At 45.2% G+C, this 19,416-nt stretch overlaps 1 protein-coding gene across 2 annotated transcripts in view; it reads left to right on the forward strand.

Annotated features, from left to right (window-relative positions):
• Positions 1-3,525: 3,525 nt before the first annotated feature.
• txlnba (taxilin beta a) overlaps positions 3,526-19,416 on the forward strand; it is a 54,476-nt gene continuing 38,585 nt past the window's right edge. Inside the window, exon 1 of one of the 2 annotated variants that reach the window (XM_072580320.1) lies at positions 3,526-3,640. The gene's annotated coding sequence lies outside the window, so the exon portion shown is untranslated. Of the gene's footprint in view, positions 3,641-12,259; positions 12,317-19,416 lie in introns of those variants that run through there. The other variant, XM_072580321.1, reaches the window with a different exon arrangement.

Here is a 19,416-nt window from a genome sequence, read left to right on the forward strand (position 1 = left end):
CCAATCCCATAAACACTCCTCTTGGAAGGAAGGCAAATTCAGAAAATAGATTTTTCTCACAGATAATTGAGCAGCATAGAGTACACGCGCACACCACCCACCCCCCAGCCTCTAGCTGTAATCGAGAAACAGAAAAGATAACTTTTATTTCTTCAAAACTCCAGCAGCTTCTGCCCTGCTCAGACTCTGACAGCAATTGCTTAAAGCTAATCCTAAAACTAAAAAAAACGGGAAATCCTGGTCTGTGAGAGCTGGCCACACCCATCCAGGATGCTTCTCTTATTCCAACTATTAAAAAACCCCTAGACCACAAACTGCTCATCACCTCTCATTCAATCTCTCTCTAAAAAGAAATCAGGACAAAATACACTTGTTACAGCCACAGCATTGTCACAAGGATATTTAACTTATGGAATTCCAAAGCCCATTCACTTTCTTTTGAGCCTCTAATCAGGAATGCTCTACAGATCGCCAGATCTCGCTACTTTCTAGCTCACTCCTGCTGCTGCAGTTCTCTTGCCAGGTCTGAAATGTGTTACCATTAAGTGCAGTTTCTCCTTTGTTGATTTACCATCAATGTGACTCGAGGCCAATTTGCTATAGGCACCTAGTTTCTGTATGAATAGTTTGTTAAACCCATCAAGTCTTTAAAGATGAGAATTCTCTGCTCATGAGTGCATTGGAATGTTCACTGCAGTTGCCTTGTTCAAAGCAACCTTGTTACCTTAAGCAATGATACTCACTTGCTGATCACCATGTTGCATGGGCTGTATGCCAACCACTAGCAGCTTGTGGTTGGGGTAGTTTGCTGTCACCATCCACTTTCTTGAGTCTGAAGTTCGACAGGGTTTACAGTGATAGAGGGACGACCATGCGTGAGTTTGATGGAGAAGATTTAACCAAGATTTAATTGATTGCATGTTGATAATTGGGTATGGGTGGTGTCCGTAAGGTAAACATCGTTAGTATAAGTAAGAGGATACCTGGGATATAGGCCTCATTTCTTCAAGTAACTGAGCGGTTCTGTCCTTTCCCCATCCATCTGTATGACATTACACACTCTGCTAACAACACTGTGGTCTACCTACAGCACACAAAGCTGCAGGTGATTCACCAACACTTTCTGAGGCCAACAAGGGATGGGCGATAAATGCTGATCTTCCGTAATGCCCATGTCCCGTGAGTGAATAATAAAACATGAAATTGTGTGGAATGTAACACAGTCTCCAATACTTAATCCTTCAGACCAGTTACTTAAAACAAAACCACATTCTTCTACCAAGAGAGCTATGGGATATTACATACCCCTGAGAGTCTCAGTTTGACTTCTCACCTTCAACGGTGCAGCTCTTGGGAGTGTCAGCCTGGATTTGGTACTGAAGAAGGATTTGAACTCACAACCTTCTGACTGAGAAGCCCAGCCATGGCTGACTAGTATGAGTGGGTTATTACCTCCTCCAGTTGGCAAAACTAAAACCAAAGGGACTGTGTGAATGTGGAGCTCTCTGCCTCAGAAGGCAGTGAAGATTGAATGTTTTTGTTGTAGCTGGGGATAGATTCTCATTCAGCAAGGGATTATTGCGGGTGAGGGGGGGTGGAATTCAAAATACAAACAGTTCATTCATGTACTAATTGAGTGGTGAAGCAGACTTGAAGGGCTGAATGGCCTACTAGTCCCATTTTGTTTCTTCATATCCCCACTCCAGGTCAGGAGACTACATCGCCCAAACAGCTACACCAAACTGAATTCATCCTGAACGATAGCAGTTTGCAAAGTATTTTAATGTCACATTACAAGTAGTACAGGAAACTGAGGACATTCAGCCCCTTGACACTCTTCCAGAATGCAGTGTGAGTCATCTATACCTCAGTGCCATTTAATGCCCCCATCCTCCTCACTCCAAATGCTTTGACATTCAAACCAATTCTATCAAACAGTCAGAGTCTCTAAAGCAGCAATTGATCACCAGCATCCACTTTTATGCAAATGATTTCAGGTTTCTACTTCCCTTAAGAGAGATCAATATTGTTTAACCAAACACTGATGCACATTTCACATTGTTACAGCATGTATTCCCTGTTCCCTGTTTGTCATTGATTGCAATTTCAAGTCATTGCTAAGAATGTCACATTTAAAGTGTTGAAGCTGATTGACTCCCTGTTGTTAATTAATTTTCTGTGAAATCTTGGTGTTAATGTAATATGTGTGCACCACATGTGTGTGCGTGCGCCCGTGCACGTGAATGCGTGTGTGTAAGGATATGTGTGTAAGGATGTGTGTGAGGATGCATGTGTAAGGGTGTGCGTAGGAGTGTTTGTGTGTGAGAGGACATGTGTGTGAGGGTGTGCATGTGAAGATGCATGTGTAAGGGTATGTTTGAGGATTTGTGTGTGAGGGAGTGTGTGTGAGGCTGTGTCTGAGGGGAGGGAGGTGTGAGGCTATGTGCAGGTGTGTGTGTGAGAGCAGGGAAGTGTGAGACTGCATGTGTGCAGGTGTGTGTGTGAGGATGTGTGTGTATGAAGATGGGTGTATGGAAGGATGCATTGGTGCATGTGAATGCAAGGATACATGTGTGTGCAAATGCGCACATGAGTGTTGCATGTGTTTTGGTGACTGCATGTGAATAAGTATGAATACAATGATACATGCATGTGTGCGTATGTTTTGGCATTTGTGTAAGTAAGTGAGCATATGTCTATGTTGTTGTGGTTTGTCTGCAGTTCTGAGTGTGGGAGCATGCTGGAATATTGATCTAACTCTACAGAGACCAATATCTGACATCCTCACACACCTTCACACACCACCCTCATCCCGGCCACCAAGTCACCCTTTATTTATATGTGGAGAATCCTTGACACACACAGCTTCCTCAGAGCCAGCTCTCAGAGTGAGCAGAACCTCTGACACTCCTGTTTATAACTGTCAGCCAGGGCTCCCTAATTGGACCAGATTAACCGCCACAATCAGGGAACTCATCCTTTATGAGGTCCCCCTGGCTGACCTCATTACAATCACTACAATCGGAGCATACAGGAGCACAGTAGGTCATTCAATCAACTGGGCTTGCTCTGCCATTCTAGATCATGGCTGAATATTTACTTCAACACCATTTTCTTGCACTGTCACCATCTTCCCTGATGACTGAGCTTCACATGAATGTGAGCATGCATGCATACATGGATGTGTGCCTCTGTATGTTTGAACATGTATATGCATTAGTATACATATGTGTCAGTGTGTGTGTGTGTGTGTGTGCATGCATGTGCACATACATGTCAGTATGTATATGTATCTATATTTGTGTATGTGTGTGAGTGTGTGTTTGTGTCTGCCTGAATGTGGCAACACTACCATTAGTGCCTGCAACTTGACTCTTCATGTCACTGAAACACAAGTGAACATTCCAAAACAAAAATAGAGGGCTATGTGTTTTGGCTGGGGGTGGGGCTGTGATTTAGTTGAGTCATTCCAAGGGTCCAACGACTAGGACTAGGATAACCTCACAGGCCCTTCCCCCCTGGCTCGCTGTTGGCCTGGTCTATTTTTAGCTAAAATCATTCCAGTCACACAGCTGCCTCAGCTGCCCTGTCACTCCAGAAGGTGAGTCTGCCTTCACAACATTACACTTTCCAGACTGAGGTGAGTTCACATTTAACTTCTCAATCTGTTGTAATAATGTCACTATTTGAAGACAAAGTTAATTTGGTCACTGACGTTGAGAAGGTATAATCGTTGAAATGGAGAGCATGGGGGAGGTTAGGGTGTTGATTATGTTTTGTCCAGCTGGCTCCTGTTCTGGGGGTACAATGCTAACAACTTAAACTGCATTTAATTATCCTCCTTCATTTTCCTGGGGGTGTGAAATAAAGGCAAAATCATTTGAACTATCAATAATATGGATTTTACATCAGTGAAAGGTTATCAAACAATGTAATAGAGAACATTTAGGTCCCAGAGGACTGAAGAATAACCAACATTGCTCCTTTGTTTAAGAAGGGCAACGGGAATAATCCGGAACGTTATAGGCCGGTGAGCCTGACGTCAGTGGGAGGGAAATTATTGGAGAATCTTCTTAGGGACAATATTTACTCACATTTGGAAAAATATGGATTTCATGACAATAGGCAGCACGGCTTTGTACAGGGGAGATCATGTCTTACAAACTTGATTGCGTTTTATGAGGGAGTAACAAAGGTGGTTGATGAGGGCAGAGCAGTGGGTGTTGTCTACATGGACTTTAACAAGGCCTTTGACAAGGTCCCTCATGGCAGGCTGGTACAGAAGGTGCAGTCTCATGGGATCCACGGTGAGCTGGGTAAAATGGGTTCAGTCCTGATGAATGGTTTCCAGCCCTGTTCATCCAATACTGTCTGACTTGCTGTGCTTCTCCAACTCCACATTTTATCAACCAAGATGGATACAGAGCTGGCTTAGTTATATAAGCCGGAGGGTAGTGATAGAAGAGTGATTTTTCTGACTGGAGATCTGTGACCAGTGAGTATCAGTATCCACAGGTATCCATACTAGGACCTCTGTTGTTTGTAATATCTATATGAATGATCTGGAGGAAAATGTAGGTGGCTTTGTGGATGAGACAAAGATTGGGGGAGCTGCAGATAATGGAGAGGGTTGCAGAGGATACAGTAAGATATAGATAGGCTGGAGACTTGGGAGGAGAAATGACTGATGGAATTTAATCCAGACAAATGTGAGATGATCATTTTGGGAGATCAAATTTAGGAGGAAAGTATACAGTAAATGACAGAATCTTAAATAGCATCAACAGACAGAGAGATCTAGGTCCACAGTTCCCTGAAAGTGGCATTGCAAGTGAATAGGGTGGTCAAGAGGGCATATAGGATGCCTTCATCAGTGGCAGCACATAGTATAAGAATTGGCAAGTTATGTTGCAGCTGTATGGATCTTTAGATAGGTAACATTTGGAGTAATGCTTACACTCTGGTTGCCACAGTACCAGAAGGATATGGAGGCTTTGGAGAGAGTACAGAATAAGTTTATCTGGATTTTGCCTGGTTTGGGGGGTATTATGAGGAGAGATTGGACAAACTTGATTTGTTTTCACTTGAATGTTAGAGGCAGAGGTATGACCTGATAGAGGTTTATAAAATTATGAGAGGCATGGGCAGAATGGATAGTTACAGTTTTTTTCTGAGGGTAGAAATGTCAGTTACTGGGGGACAGAGGTTTAAGGTAAAAGGAGGCTATGTTTGAAGGAGATGCAAGAGGCAGATTTTTATCACGGTGGGTGGTAAGTGCCTGGAGCTGCGCTGCTGGAGGAGGTGGATACATTGGTAATGCTTAAAAGGCACCTTGACAGATACCTGATACAGGCAGGAAATAGAGGGATACAGATTGTGGAGAGGCAAAAGGTTTTTCATTCATGTGTCGGTGCGGTTTTGGTGGACCAAAGGGCTTGTTCCTGTGCTGCACAGTTCTTCATTATTTGTTTATTCATAAAGCATAATTCACCTCGAAGCTAAACCCTTGTTTCAAAGTCACTGGCCCAGTGATTGATCAGGTCTTCGAGAATTCAATTGGTACTTTCCGCTGAGAGACCTTGGAGTGCAGGTTCATAGCTCCTTGAAAGCAGAGTCACAGGTAGATAGGATAGTGAAGAAGGCGTTTGGTATGCTTTCCTTTATCGGTCAGAGTATTGAGTACAGGAGTTGGGAGGTCATGTTGTGGCTGTACAGGACATTGGTTAGGCCACTTTTGGAATATTGCGTGCAATTCTGGTCTCCTTCCTATCAAAAGGATGTTGTGAAACTTGAAAGGGTTCAGAAAAGAATTATAAGGATGTTGCCAGGGTTTGAGGATTTGAGCTATAGGGAGAGGCTGAATAGGCTGGGGCTGTTTTCCCTGGAGCGTCGGAGGCTGAGGGGTGACCTCATTGAGGTTTATAAAATCATGAGGGGCATGAATAGGATAAATAGACAAAAGCCTTTTCCCTGGGGTCGGGGAGTCCAGAACTTGAGGGCATAGGTTAGGGTGAGAGGGGAAAGATATAAAAGGGACCTAAAGGGCAACTTTTTCATGCAGAGGGTGGTACATGTATGGAATGAACTGCCAGAAGAAGTGGTGGAAGCTGATACAATTGCAACATTTAAAAGGCATTTGGATAGATACATGAATAGGAAGTGTTTGGAGGGATATAGGCCAAGTGCTGGCAAATCTGACTAGATTAGGTTGGGATATCTTGTCAGCATGGACAAGTTGGACCGAAGGGTCTGTTTCCGTGCTGTACTTCTCTATGACTCTATGACTCTAAGATGTCACTGTCTCACCAAACAGAGCAAAGCATTAGTTTCCTGTTTATTTTCTTGACACAGTTATAGGACAAGTTAAAGCTTTTCTTATTTTAGACAAAAAACAAAGAACAAAGAAAGTTACAGCACAGGAACAGGCCCTTCAGCCCTCCAAGCCTGCAACAATTCAGATCCTCTATCTAAACCTGTTGCCTATTTTCTAAGGATCAGTATCCCTCTGCTCCCTGCCCATTCATGTGTCTGTCTAGATATATCTTAAATGATGCTGTTGTGCCCGCCTCTACCACCTCCGCTGGCAAGGTGTTCCATCGTTCCATGCACCCACCAACCTCTGCGTAAAGAACTTTCCACGTATAATCCAATCCGACTTGGTCATTATGGAGAGTGCCTTGTCACCAGAGCAACTGGAAAACTGACAGACTTCTCCACGTAACTGGGCAGTTCCTTTCTAAACCTGGCCTCACTGTCTCTTTAACCAACGCAGGAGTACACCCCCTGTCGTCTTCTCCGAATTCATTGCTTCATTAGTTTCTTTAGCGCACAGGATAAACAGAGGACTCTGTAAAGCAGCCTGGGCAGGCACATGTTCACTTGCATATCTCTTTGAAGATATTTATGACTTTAATGCTAAAGTCTAAGGCCTTCATAACCACTACTGTTTACGTAAATACAAACCGAAAGAACTGCAGACGCCGTAAATCAGAAACAAAAACAGAAGTAGTTGGAAAAGCTCAGCAGGTCTGGCAGTATCTGTGAAGAGAAATCAAAGTTAATGTTTCGGGTCTGGTGACCCTTCCTCAGAACTGATGGTAGCGAGGACAATGTCAGTTTTAATGCACAAGATAGGATGGGCGGGGTGGGGGTAAGGAATAAACGATAGAGCCCAAAGGGAGAGAAGAACAGTTAGACAGAAAAAGGATAATGATCCGGCTGGGAGGGTGAATAGCTGTTAATGGAGACTGTTTGTGGCTAACAGTGGATGGTGTGTAATGGTAGACTGTGTGATAGCAAGGCCTGGTGTATGAGGTAGGGGGCTAAGACATGGGGGAGTTCAGGCCCTAAAATGATTGAACTTGATATTGAGTCCAGAGGGCTGCAGGGTTCCTAGGCAGTAAATGAGGTGCTGTCCTTCCAGCTTGCCCTGAGCTTAGCTGGGGCACTGCAGCGAGTCTGAGACAGAGATGTTGGCCAGGAACAGGGTGATGTGTTAAAGTGGCAGGCAACTGGAAGGTCAGGGTCTTTTTTTGCAGGCAGGATGTAGATGTTCTGCAAAGTGGTCACCCAGTCTAAGGCTTCATTTCCCCAAAGTAGTAGGAGACAACATTGCGAGCAGCGAATGCAGTAGATCAGATTGTGAGAAATGCGGGTAAAGTGCTGCTTCACTATTGTTACCTCCATCTCAAAAGCTGCCAAACACCCTTGACTGGCCTTGCATACTTCTTCCTATAGAACCTGATCTACTTAGCCTGATCCCCATAGCCCATGTTATAACTTGCACCAAATTTCACGGATCCATTGGACTCCGCCACTCCCACCCTAACCCCGGCACGTTGACTCATCAGAGACTCAATTTTAAAATTCCAATCTAATCATCAGCCATCAGAAGGATAATAATTGCTGAACTATCTTGATTTGGAGATGCCGGTGTTGGACTGGGATGTACAAAGTTACAAATCACACAACACCAGGTTATAGTCCAAATAAATCTGTTGGACTATAACCTGGTGTTGTGCGATTTTGAACTATCAATAGCCACAGTAACAATCGATTTAGGATAACCATTCGATTTCATAAAGCAGTTTATTTATACTTGCTGGAATTGATGGATGCAGGAAACTGCAAACTTAAGGAATACATCCAGGTTTTTCAGATTCTTTGAATTAGCCAGAGAATTGTAGTTCCGCTTCACTTTCTCCAATGGCAATGCCATTCAAAGTTGATATACCCATTGATCACCATTTTTTTCTCTTTGGCATAAATTATTGAGAATGTTTGAAACATTTGGATGGGTATATGAATAGGAAGGGTTTGGAGGGATATGGGCCAGGTGCTGGGAGGTGGGACTAGATTGGGTTGGGATATCTGGTCAGCATGGACGGGTTGGACCGAAGGGTCTGTTTCCATGCTGTACATCTCTATGACTCTATGACTCTATTGCATTCTCGCATTCATACAAGATGAAAAGTTGCAGAGATTCTTTGTTTTTCACAATAATTTCATTTTTCATGTCTCTCCCTGCTTGGGCTAATTCCTAATCAAATATATAATCTCCTCAGGCCCTGCCATCCTCTGAGATCTTTGTAATCATTTAACCCTTGGGCAACCACCACTCCCTTCACCCCACGTTTCGCTACCACACCGTCAGTCACCTAGATCCTAAAGCCCAAAATCCTCTTGCACAACTCTTCATTTGTCCAGGTTACTTTCAAATATTGGCGAGGCCATGTTTGGGATACTGCGCTCATTTCTTGCCTTCCTGCCATAGGAAAGATACTGTTAATAGACAATAGACAATAGACAATAGATGCAGGAGTAGGCCATTCAGCCCTTCGAGCCTGCACCGCCATTCAATATGATCATGGCTGATCATTCCCAATCAGTATCCTGTTCCAGCCTTATCTCCATAACCCTTGACTCCACTATCTTTAAGAGCTCTATCCAATTCTTTCTTAAATGAATCCAGAGACTGGGCCTCCACTGCCTTCTGGGGCAGAGCATTCCACACAGCCACCACTCTCTGGGTGAAGTAGTTTCTCCTCACCTCTGTCCTAAATGGTCTACCCCGTATTTTTAAGTTGTGTCCTCTGGTTCGGCACTCCCCCATCAGCGGAAATATGTTTCCTCCTGTCAGAGTGTCCAATCCTTTCATAATCCTATACGTTTCAATCAGATCCCCTCTCAGTCTTCTAAACTCAAGGGTATACAAGCCCAGTCGCTCCAGTCTTTCAGAGTAAGGTAATCCCACCATTCCAGGAATTGACCTCGTGAACCTACGCTGCACTCCCTCAATAGCCAGAATGTCTTTCCTCAAATTTGGAGACCAGAACTGTACACAGTACTCCAGGTGTGGTCTCACCAGGGCCATGTACAGCTGCAGAAGCACCTCTTTGCTTCTATACTCAATTCCTCTTGTTAATCTTGAAAGAGTTCAGTAAACATTTACAAGGATGTTACCAGGTTTGGAGGGTTTGAGCTATCAGGTGAGACTGAATCGGCTGGGGCTTTTTTCCCTGGAGCATCAGAGAATGAGGAATAACCTTATAGAGGTTTATAAAATTATGATAGGGTAAATAGCTAAGGTTTTTTTCCCCAGGGTAGGGGAGTCCAAAACTAGAAGCCATAGGTTTAGAGTGAGAGGGGAAAGATTTAAAACAGACCTAAGGGGCACCCTTTTCAAGCAGAGGGTGGTACGTGCATGGAATGAGCTGCCAGAGGAAGAGGCGGAGGCTAGTATAATGATAACATTTAAAAGTCATCTGGATGGGTGTATGAATAGGAAGGGTTTAGAGGGATATGGCTCAAATGTTGGCAAATGGGACTAGATGAGATTGGGATATCTGGTCGGTGTGGACAAGTTAGACCGAAGCTTCTGATTCTGTGCTGTGCAACTCTATGACTCCGTGACTGTGAGTCTATTAAAATGCTTCCATCATTTTGACGTGGCTGCAGCCTGACTCAGAGACGAGAGCGTCACCGAGTGAGCAATGGCTGATGCACAAGTGACCGAGCTTGGAACTGTGCGGATCTTGGTGGGCTGAAGGGAGGAGGAGGATGGAAATTACAGAAACAGGGGCAACGAGGTGTGTGTGTGGGGGGGGGGGGGGGGGGGGGGGCATATTATAAGTGACAATTGCAGCTGCCCCTAGCAAAATCACAGTGGCTAGAGGGTTCCTATCGCTAAAAATCACCTGAGATCCAACACCAAATGCAGCTTCAGTTCTAGGTGTTCATTTCTAATGTGCCATTCATTTTGGCGTCAAAATAATCTTGTATTTAAAATGTTGTTGTGCAAGATTTTACACCAATGTTGGTAAACCTGGGGTGTCCACCATCATCTGAGGCATATCTCTATCCACCCGAGAAACTACCTGAAAGACAGAGGGAAAGAGGTTAAGTCATCTTCTGAACAAAATACGTTGGTGGAATTTATGAGGCAATTTTATTCTGGTTTTATTTTGTAATTCCTTTGTCGTCTCCTCTGGTAGTCATGGAGACAGCAACTTTTCCAAATGAATCATTTGCCTTTGAAGGATGGAAAGGAACGTGCATTTATAAAGCCCCAAATCTGTCAGATCCCTCGGGAACATTCCAAAGCACTTCATGTGGATATGGAATCACAAACCCATACAGCAGACAGGGAGGCCATTTGGTCTATCGTGGCTATGCCAGCCCTTTCAAAGAGTTCTCCAGTTAGCCCCATCTCGCAACTCCACTCTTTCTCCACAGCCTGTCAAATATTTATCCAATCCTTTTTTGAAAGTTATGACCGTGGCTGGTTCTGTCAAGCATTCAAACAGCCTGCTCCTGATCACCAGCGCTCATCTGCAATAGTGTTCCCTCATGTTGCCCAAGGCTCTTTTGCCAATTGCCGCAAACGTATCCAAATCAAATCTGCTGTTCATCTTGGAGATCACAGCAGGTCAGGCAGCATCCATGGAGAGAGAGCAAGCTAACATTTCAAGTCTGGATGATTCTTCAGCAGAGCTTCAGCTTGCTCGCTCCCCATGGAGGCGGCCTGATCTCCAGTATTTGTTGCTTTCAGTACAGAGTCCAGCATCTGTAGTAATTTGTTCCTATTTATCTGCCCTGCTCAAAGGAGAACAATGCCAGCCGATCAAGTCTTCAAACGTAACTGCAGACCCTCACCCCCGTACTGGCCTTGCAAAGCACCCTCACACTTTTTCTTCTCTGAAGCCTTGACATTCTGACCCAGAGTGACCACAATGTTTCAGTATCACGGTCCAGTCCCTAATCTGACTCACTTATGCACGCTGAGGTCGCTTTGCCCTGGATGGTATTGAGCTTCTTGAGTGTGGTTGGAGCTGCACCTATCAGGCAAGTGGGGAGTATTCCATCACACTCCTGACTTGTGACTTATAGAGGTGGACAGACATGGAGGAGTCAAACATGGAGGAATCCTACTTGCTGCAGGATTCCTCGCCTCTCTTGTAGCCACAGTATTTATATGACTGTTTCAGACTGCTTTCTGATCAGCTGCAACCACCAAAATGCTGATGGTGGGAGATTTAGCAATGGTTATAGTATTGAATGTCAAGGGACAATGGTTAGATTCTCTCTTGTCAGAGAAGGTCATTGGCACTTGTGTGTAATGGATGTTATTTGCTACCTGTCAATTCTAGCCTGGATAATGCCATTGCCTCTGCCAATGCCTCAATGAACCAAACCGCATATTGAAGAACAACACCTCATCTTCCGCCTGGGCTGCCTACAGCCCAGAGGACTCAACAGAGAGTTGTCCAATTTCAAATAACCTCCTTTCCCTTCCCCTGACTCCCTTATCAGCCCCTCCCCCTCCCCCGCCCTTTCACTCCTCCCAGCCACCTACTAGATTTATTCCTCCTATTGACCAACCACATCATACCCTCTGCCTGTCTTCACCTATCCCCACTTCACCATCCTGCTCCCGCCTCACCTTTTATCGCCCACACCCACACCCAGTCCTGAAGATGGGTTAGACCACTGACTTCTCCACCTCCTGATGCTGCCTGACTTGCTGTGTTCTTCCAGCCTCCTGCCTGTCTACTTTGGATTCTAGCATCTGCAGTTTTTTTGTATCTAAGCTTGGATATTATCCAGATCTTGATGCATTTGAACATGGACTGCTTTCAGTATCTGAGGAGTCGCGAATGGTGCTGAACATTGTGCAATCATTGGTGGACATCCCAGTTGTAAAGGAAGGAAGGTCATTGATGAAGCAGCTGAAGATAGTTGAGCCAAGGACCCACACTGAGGAAGTCCTCAGGTTACATGCTGGGACTGAGATGAATGAACTCCAATCTTCCTTTCTGTAAGTTATGCCTTAAACCAGTGGAGAGTTTTCCATCACCATTGCATTCAATTTTACTGGAAGTCCTTTGTTGTCTCATTTTTTTTTAGAATTAGTATGCCCACAGTGTAAAAACAGGCCCTTTAGCCTAACAAGTCCACATCGACCCTCTGAAGAGTAACCTCCCCTATATTTATCCCTGACTAATAACCTACATGATGGGTAATTTAGCATGGCCGATTCACCTATCCTGCACATCTTTGGATTGTAAGAGCACCTGGAGGAAACCTACACAGACACGGGGAGAATGTGCAAACTCCACACAGACGGTTGCCTGAGGTTGGAATTGAACCTGGATCCCTCGTGCTGGGAGGCAGCAGTGCTAACCATTTGATTAAATGCTGTCTTTGATGTAGAGGGTGCGATTCTTGCGTGATCTCCAGAGTTTAGTGTTTGTTTCCATATGAACTTATGAAACAAATTAGTTGTAGAAAGTAGGCCATTCAGCCCCTCACACATGCACTACCATTCGGGTCACTCTGGTATAACGCACATTCCATCAACACAAATTGGCTGTGACGCAATTGGTGAATTGTGGACACTGTTTGAAGAATGTGAACTTTCTACTGAGCAAGTATTAGCAATCTTCTACAACGCGATCTTCTACAATGTGATTTTCCATAGCGTGAGGTTGCAGAGGAACTGTTGTGTCATATCAGATCGCTCTGTAAGATCATGGCTGATCTAATTCGAATCTCAAGCCTACATTTTCACCCACCTGGATGACCTTTCACCTCTCTGCTAATGAAAATTCTATCCACCCCTGACACAAAAATATCGAACGAGTTTTCTTTCACCACCTTTCAGGAAGAGAAACCCAAAGACTCACGACCCTCTGAGGGAATCAAAGTTCACCTCCTCTGTTTTAAGTGGATGGCCCATGATCAGTGACCCCTAGTTCTACTTTCTCACTTAATGGGAACCACACTCTATACTTGCCCTGTCAGGACCCCTCAGGATCTTACATGTTTCAAATAGTAACCTCTTAACTTCTAAAGGCCAGTGAATACAAGCCTATCCTGTTCAACCTTTCCTCATAAGGACTTGAGATCTAGTGAGCTTGTGTGATGTACACTTTAGCTATACAAGATTTTATTATATTTTGAAGGTGGATACTTTTTGAGGCAATGTGGCAGCGGGAGTCTTTGAGCTCATCATCGGTGGTCCCTCACAGATAAGGATGTCTCTCTCCCACTCGCAGGGTGAATCTATAGGTGGTTGTACAGACCATTGGGGCTACTGCAGGCTCTGTTACACTTGGGGCAGCGGGTGGTAATGGGAAGGGATGGCTGGGGGTCAGCACGCTCCTTACACTGTTTGTGCCTGGCTTCCACTTTTTCCCGCCAGCAATCCTCGAGATGCTCGACACCTTCCCGGATGCCCCTCCCCCACTTTGGACAGTCTTGGGCCAGTGATTCCCAGGTGTCTGTGGGAATGCTGCACTTCCCCAGTGGGGTCTTGGGGGCATCCCTGAAGCGATTCCTTATTTCACCTCGGGTTCTCCTGCTCTTTCGGAGCTGGGGGTAGAGCACTGGCTTGGGGAATCTTGTGTCCATCACAGCCAATCAAGGGTGGTCAGTGCTTCGATCCTGGGGATATTGGCCTGGTCAAGGACACTGGTGTTGGTGGATCTGTCTTTCCAGTGGATTCACAGGCAGCGTTGGTCTTCCTGCTCCAGCACCTTGGAGGTGTCTGCTGTATACATGTCTCAGAGTTATATAAAAAGGCAGGAGCCATCACAGCTTTGTAAACCATGGGCTTGGTGTCGGATCTGCTGCTGTTGTCCTCAAACGCCCTTTTTCTCAAGCAGCCACTTCCAATACCTTTGGACTGCCCTGTCAACCAAAAAAGTTATTGTTGAAAAGATCCCAAATGGCCTCCATTGTGCTAGTGCAGCATTCTTTGGGCTTTGGAAGGCATGCCTAGAGATAGCCTTCAGTTTGGTGTGACTGCAGTTTGTTACAGACCTGCAATGTACACAGAGACATCCAGAAGCATGCACACAATGAGCATTTCTTACCCCTTCTGTCTGTGAGCGAAAAGACAAAAGCCCTCATGACTTTAAAAGAAGAATTCTGATTAAAAAAAAGATCCACCCAACCAGCTATTTGTATCAATGACTCACTGTCACTCATCAGACAATACAGGTCATTCTGCGATAACGCCCTTTCAGTAACACGAATTGGCAGCAACACAATTGACAAATTGGGGGACACTGTTTCTAAAGCACGAACTTTTAAAATGTGTGTTGGCTGTAACGCGATTTCATCACCAACACTTTAAGTATTGTTTCTAAAGCATGATTTTTCTATAATGCAGGGTTGCACAAGAATGCAATTATCACTTTACAAAAGAATCACCTGCATCTTGTCACCATCACTTTAAAAAGCTAAAAGGCTGAGAGAAATAACTCTCCATGCTTGTGGTCTGGACTTACGATCTATAGAATTTGCTTCCACTCTCCACACTTTTTCCACCCATAACATTTGTGTCAAACCTTCTGCTTTTCTCTAACTTATTCATGAACAAATTTTTGAATATTTGAGGTTTTAAAGGAGTGAAGCCTAAATTAGTAATCTGAATTTTTTTGTCATTTGTTAAACATTAAGTTGAAGCTCACACAACACCAGGTTATAGTCCAACAGGTTTATTTGAAACCAACAACTGAAACCAACATGCCCGTTCTAAAAGATGAGAGACTTAACAAACAATCCAGGTCTTTTTAATATCTAGTTTCAGTTATGTCACACTGTAAACTTTTGCTATAAATTTTGTGTCTTGTGATCTTATATTCCACAACCACCTGATGAAGGAGTGTCGCTCCGAAAGCTAGTGCTTCCAATTCAACCTGTTGGACTATAACCTGGTGTTGTGTGAATTTTAACTTTGTACACCCCAGTCCAAAACTGGCTCCTCCAAGTTAAAGATTAAGTTTACAATAAATAGGATAATGTCCTATTCATGATGAAACCTGGTGTGACTTACTTTTATCTTGAATAGCAATCCACTTAGTACGTCAAAAATATGGAAGCAGGCATAGTAGCACAGTGGTTAGTACTGTGGCCTCACAGCACCAGAGACCTGGGTTCAATTCCTGCCTCAGGTGACCAGTGGAGTGCCACAAGGATCGGTGCTGGGCCTTCTACTTTTTGTCATTTACATAAATGATTTGGATGCGAGCATAAGATGTACAGTTAGTAAGTTTGCAGATGACACCAAAATTGGAGGTGTAATGGACAGCAAAGAGGGTTACCTCAGATTACAACAGGATCTGGACCAGATGGGCCAATGGGGCTGAGAAGTGGCAGATGGAGTTTAATTCAGATAAATGCGAGGTGCTGCATTTTGGGAAAACAAATCTTAGCAGGACTTATACACTTAATGGTAAGGTCCTAGGGAGTGTTGCTGAACAAAGAGACCTTGGAGTGCAGGTTAAAACCTCCTTGAAAGTGGAGTCACAGGTAGATAGGATAGTGAAGAAAGCGTTTGGTATGCTTTCCTTTATTGGTCAGAGTATTGAGTACAGGAGTTGGGAGGTCATATTGCGGCTGTAAGGACATTGGTTAGGCCACTGTTAGAATATTGCATGCAATTCTGGTCTCCTTCCTATCGGAAAGATGTTGTTAAACTTGAAAGGGTTCAGAAAAGATTTACAAGGATGTTGCCAGGGTTGGAGGATCTGAGCTACAGGAAGAGGCTGAACAGGCTGGGGCTGTGTTCCCTGGAGCATCGGAGGCTGAGGGGTGACCTTACAGAGGTTTACAAAATAATGAGGGGCATGGATAGGATAAATAGGCAAAGTCTTTTCCCTGGCGTGGGGGAGTCCAGAACTAGAGGGCATAGATTTAGGGTGAGAGGGGAAAGATATAAAAGAGACCTAAGGGGCAACTTTTTCACGCAGAGGGTGGTACGTGTATGGAATGAGCCGCCAGAGGAAGTGGTGGAGGCTGGTACAATTGCAACATTTAAGAGGCATTTGGATGGGTATATGAATAGGAAGGGTTTAGAGGGATATGGGCCGGGTGCTGGCAGGTGGGTCTAGATTGGGTTGGGATATCTGGTCAGCGTGGACAGGTTGGACCGAAGGGTCTGTTTCCATGCTGTACATCTCTATGACTCTATGACTCTATGTCTGTGTGGAGTTTGCACATTTTCCCCGTGTCTGCGTGGGTTTCCTCCGGGTACGCCGGTTTCCTCCCATAGTCCAAAAATGCCCAGGTTAGGTGAACTGGCCATGCTAAATTGCCCGTAGTGTTAGGTGAAGGGGTAAACGTAGGGGAATGGGTCTGGGTGGGTTGCGCTTCGGTGGGCCGGTGTGGACTTGTTGGGCCGAAGGGCCTGTTTCCACACTGTAAGTAATCTAATCTAATCTATTCCACCCATCAGGTCCACACTAACCCTCTGAAGAACTTTCCACCCCACCCCTTTAGCCCTGAATTTCCCATGGCCAATCCATCCAACCTGCACATCTTTGGGCTGTGGGAGGAAACCAGAGCACCCAGCAGAAACCCACGCAGACACGGGGAGAATGTGCAAACTCCACACAGACAGTCATTTGAGGCTGGAATTGAACTTGGGTCCCTGGCACTGTGAGGCACAATGCTAACCACTGAGCCAAGTTGCCATCACAAGAAAGCCCAAAATTCAGCTGCTTGGGCCCTAAACTCTAGAATTTCCTCCTTAAACTGCCCCAACTCTCTCTCTCTCTCTCTCTCTCTCTCTCCACCTTCAAGATGCTCCTTACAACCTTTCTCTTTCACCAAGCATTGGTTATCCATCCCACGACCTTCTTATGTGGCTCAATTCTTTTTATATATGACACCCCTCTTGAGACATTTTACAATGGTAATGCTGCTGTCACTGCCACTGGTGCTGTCTTATGAGGAAAGGTTAGCCAGGCTGGGCTGATATCCACTGCAGAGTGGAAGAGTTACAAGGCAACTTGTTTGAAGTGTATTAGATCCTGAGGAATCTTGACAGGATGAATATAAAGGGAATGTTTCATTTTATTAGAGAATCTAGGACAAGGCTCACTGTTTAAAAATAACGGGTCGGCTGTTTACAACAGAGATAAGGCAAAATTGTTTTCTTTCAGAGGCTCATGAGTCTTTGAACGAATGAGTGAATGGTTTATTTATTGTCACTTGCATTTTACAGTGAATAATGCAGTAAAACACACTGAGAAGCTTCAAGACAGTCTGTGTGGAGTTTGCATGTTCTCCCTGTGTCTGTGTTGGCTTCTTCCCTCTGTCCAAAGAGGTGTAGGTTATGGTAGACTGGTTGGGCTAAATTGCAGTGTCCAGGAATGTGCAACCTATGCCCACCTCCCCAACACCACCGCCAATGCTGGGACCCGCGCTGAGCGTACACTTGTCAGGCAACTTGGCTCTGCTGTGGTCTTGATGATGCCAAGAGTCCTGGCTCCAGCCATACCATGCTGCCACCTCGCTAACACCAGGAGTCCCTACTCTGGGCCTACAGCAATTACAAGTCCCTGGCTCCACTGCCAGACCAGGCCACCACTGTCTCACTTAAAGTCCCTTCCCCGAGATGTTGCCTTGCCAACGCCGCCATCTTAGAAAAGTCCACAGCCGGCAATCATCCTTGCAGCCGCCACTGCCTCCAGTCACCACGAGGAGGCGCCATTCCACACAATGCCTGCTCTCTCTACCTCACCGATGTCGCCAACTGACCCGCCACAAAGGATTCCAAAATAAAGAAAAGGGAAAGAAAAACATGAAAGAAAAAGAGCAGAAGTGAAAAAAGACAAAAACCAAAAGAAAGCATAGGGGAACGAGTGAGCCCAGGGCAAGTGCCTGCATGCAGCGCTGCTACTGTGCTGCCATCTTAAATCAACTGGAACTCTCTTCCTCAAGATGGTGTGGAAACAGAGACCTTGGATATTTTAAGGTGGAGGTGGGTAGATTGTCTAGAAGCAAGGGAGCAGGTGAAAGGGTTTGGGCAGGGATTAGATGGGAATGTGGAGTTGAGGAGATGAACAGATTAAGCACAATCTCATTAAATAATAGAGCAGCAAGCTTGAAGGGCTGAATGGCCTACTTAACCTCCAAGTATGTGTGCTTGCACACAAATACAGGTTGTTGTTGTGTTGGAGCGGCTTCTTTTGGAGTGGGTGTCAAATTAGCAGAAAGAGGAACCCAGTGTTTTATACCCTGTCTGGTCAAATAAAACACACTAGTGAGACCTCAGTGAGAGTACTGTGTATTCTGTCTCCTGGATGCCACATTATAAGGAGAGAATACACCCGAGGATTATAAGAACCAGCCTAAGGCTTAGAAGCTTCCTGGTGGCATGGTGGCTCAATGGTTAGTGTTGCTGCCTCATAGCACCAGGGGTCCAAGTTTGATTCCAGCCTCAGGCGACCGTTTGCGTGGAGTTTGCACGTTCTCCCCGTGTCTGTGTGGGTTTCCTCTGGGTGCTCCAGTTTCCCCTCACAGTCACAAAGATGTGCAGGTTTGCTGGATTGGCTGTGGGAAATGTAGGGTAAAGGGGTGTGCCTGGGTCAGATGTTCTTTGGAAGGTTGGTGCCGACTCTATAGGCCAAATGGCTTGCCGCTATGATATTGGGACTGTTCTCCTTGGGGAGACGATTTGACAGAGATTTTCAAAACCATCCATGGGCTTGATAGGCCAAAAATGTTCCTGCTCGTAAAAAGATCAAGAACGAGGGAGCCGGGGGGGGGAGGTGGGGGGTGGTCGTGAGGATTTAAAGTGACTTGTAAATGAAGTGATGTAAGAAAAGCCTTTTCCACACAGCGAACAGGTTGGGTGTGGAAGGTGTAGCTTGGAAATATGGGGGAGGCAGGTTCAACTGAGGGACTCAAGAGGAGATTGGGTGGTTATTTGAATAGAAATGGCATGCACTAAGTAAAATGTGGAAAAGACAGGAGATTGGCGCTGGGTAAGGAGGCACGTTTGCAGAGCTGGTCCATGCAGGCATGCTGGGCTGAATGGCCTCCCTCTTGCTGTAACTATCCTGTGAATGTGTGATTCTGTGCCCTGGGGATAATTTCCAGGCCGTGTTTTGATCTGACTGCAGG

The sequence above is a fragment of the Chiloscyllium punctatum genome, chromosome 11 (assembly GCF_047496795.1).
Source record: "Chiloscyllium punctatum isolate Juve2018m chromosome 11, sChiPun1.3, whole genome shotgun sequence".
Taxonomy (NCBI): domain Eukaryota; kingdom Metazoa; phylum Chordata; class Chondrichthyes; order Orectolobiformes; family Hemiscylliidae; genus Chiloscyllium; species Chiloscyllium punctatum.